The following is a 2,826-nucleotide window of genomic DNA, read 5'->3' on the forward strand; positions in this document are numbered from 1 at the left end:
AGTATAGTTCCCATGCTGTACAATAGGTCCTTGTTGGTTATTTATTTTATATATAGTGGTCTGTTTATGTTAACATCAAATTCCTAATTTATCCCTTTCTGTTCTCTTTCTGCTTTGGTAACCATAGTTTGTTTTCTGTGTCTGTGGGTCTATTTAAGTTCATTTGTATCTTTTTCTTTAGATTATACATATCAGTAATATTATATGATATTTGTCTTTCTCTGTTTAATTCACTTAGTATGATAATCTCTAGATCCATCCATGTTACTGCAAATGGCATTATTTCACTCTTTTTATATGACTGAATAATATTCCATTGTATATATGTGCCACATCTTCTTTATCTATTCACCTCTTGATGGACATTTAGGTTGCTTCCATGTCTTCGTATTGTAAATAGTGCTGCAATGAACATTGGGTTGTGCATGTAAATTTTCATAATTGATTTTCTCCAGATACATGCCCAGGAGTTGGATTGTGTGTAAAAAAATTTCCTTGTTTGTTTTGCAGTATTCATGTTTTCAGAATTAAGCCTGAATATTAATATTTAAGTATTAAGATTAATACTCCCTGCATATTTACTGACAGCAGTAAAGGGAAATGACTTGGAAGCATGGGGAAGCTACCTTGGGATTCATAAAGTCAGGGGGTGACCAGTCTATCAGCAAATGATTTAGGGTTTATTATGTGCTCATAAAGAAACCTTGTAATTTTTTTTACCAAGGTAGTAAATGCTGTTGGTATATGAGTTCTAACAATGAAATAAGTTTTTTTCCTCTACCTTTTAGGATTGAAGTAGGAATTAAAGCAGGAACTTGTAACATTTTAACATTGAAGCTTTAGAACTTTCAAGATCTATTGATCTTATAATGATAGCTGTATGAAGCACATGGTGTTTTGTATTGGTATTTGTATGAAATTTTACAACATCATACATAGGTTAATGCTATTGATGAGTTTATGAATGAAAGAAATTTCAGCAAACTTTTTGTTGACTTCTGAAGATTAAAAAGATGGAATAGGCATAGGATAGATTATATAATTTCTCCACAACCACAAGTCAAGCCTTTTGTTTAGATGAGTAAATTGTAAGAATGACAACTGAAGAGTTAAACTCAAAGAAACTACTTTGGGGGGAGATGAGGGGAATGTTCAAAAACTGTAGGATAAAGAAATTTTCTGTGAGAACTGTAAAAGTCAGTAAAGATTTGATATCTGCTAATAATATGAGAGCTATACATTTATATAGTGCTTTACCGTTTATAAAATATTTATGCATATGCAAGATATAAATGGAGTTTCAGAGAGATAGTGAATCAAAGAAAGCTGTTCAGCACATTTCTGTGGATTGGCTGTGCAACTAGTCTGCTGGTTTTGCCTGGGTTCAGTCATAAGACTAGTCCAACTGGTGAGTTGGCAGAAGCTAGAGGGTTTAATATGGCTTTGACATAAACAGAGGGAGGACTAGGATCTCTCACCATGTGGTCTCTCATCATTTCATAGTCTATGACCAAATCTTAGCATGGCAGTTGGGTTCCTAGAGAGTAAAGGTAGAAATCATGAGGTCTCACAATGCCTACACGCTGGACCTTCTACAGTGTATCATATACCATCTTCCCTTGGTCAGGACAAGTTACAAAACCAGCCCAAATTCAAAGGAGTGGAGAAACTAACTCCATCCTTCTGAGGGGAGGATCAACAATGGCCTATTACAAAGGGGCATGGACACAGGGGAGCATTGTTCATTAGAGGCCATTGTGATAACATCTCTATCCTTCCAGATTATGCTTTATCATGGGCATATTTTTTGGTACCCATATCCCTTCTGTTATATTGTGAGTTCCTTGCAACTCACATCTTTTATTCATCTTTTATTTCCCTTTGCAACCATCACAGACCTTGAACACTGTTTTGTAAGTGCTGAGTTTCTCATGGATGATGAGAGAAGTAAAAGGAAAGTGGGAAAAAACTAAAATTTAAAATCTCTCTTTGTCATGGTAAGGTGAAAAAGATCCCAAAGTGTTTAAAATGATAATTTCCATAGCAAGCAAAAGCAAACCACAGCTATTGATAAGCCATTTAGAATATCCTAATAATCACAGCATTTTGTAGCAAAATAGATAAGAGCAATGCAATCCTTAATTTTATAGATGTGAAGAGTTAAACTGTTTTTTGAGTAATTAGATCTTACATAAATACAACTCTTTTGATTCGAAATTCTAGGTTTTTTTTTTTTTTCTTCAGATTTTATAGAATTATATTTTTAGATAATTGCAGAGCAGGTGGATAACTTTGGGATTTTAAATTTACAGAAAAAACATTTTGGTGGCTAGTACCATGGTTTGGGGTTTATATTTTTCTGTGTAGATGAAAGATTTTAGAACAATGCTTAAGGTGCTTAAAATAAACGTTCATTTATTCCAAGTCCTTTGTATTTCTAAGCGCTTAGATTTCAAGAGACAAAGTATGTTGCAGGGCAGCTCTGCCAAAAGCTTAGTCCAAGTTCTTTAGTCTTTTCTAGAAATTGCAGCCAATGTTTTGCCTATGTGCGATTAACACATTACCCTTTTCTTGCCATCTGATATCTGGCATGTTTTGTAAACAAGCTGAAAACTCTAGGCTGGATCCCGGCTACGTTTTAGGTTTTATAATTATATCTTCCCTCAATATTCTTCCCACTCAGACATCTAATAAATAGTTTAACTAATGCAAGATTCACCCTTTCTCCTTGTCTCTAAAATGCAGGAATTGAAAATGCAGTTCAGAGAAAAACATCTTCTGTATTCACTCCTATTATGTGTTTGGTGTCCAATAAGGAACCAGGTT

The sequence above is a fragment of the Oryx dammah genome, unplaced genomic scaffold, assembly GCF_014754425.2.
Source record: "Oryx dammah isolate SB20612 unplaced genomic scaffold, SCBI_Odam_1.1 HiC_scaffold_19, whole genome shotgun sequence".
Classification (NCBI taxonomy): Eukaryota; Metazoa; Chordata; class Mammalia; order Artiodactyla; family Bovidae; genus Oryx; species Oryx dammah.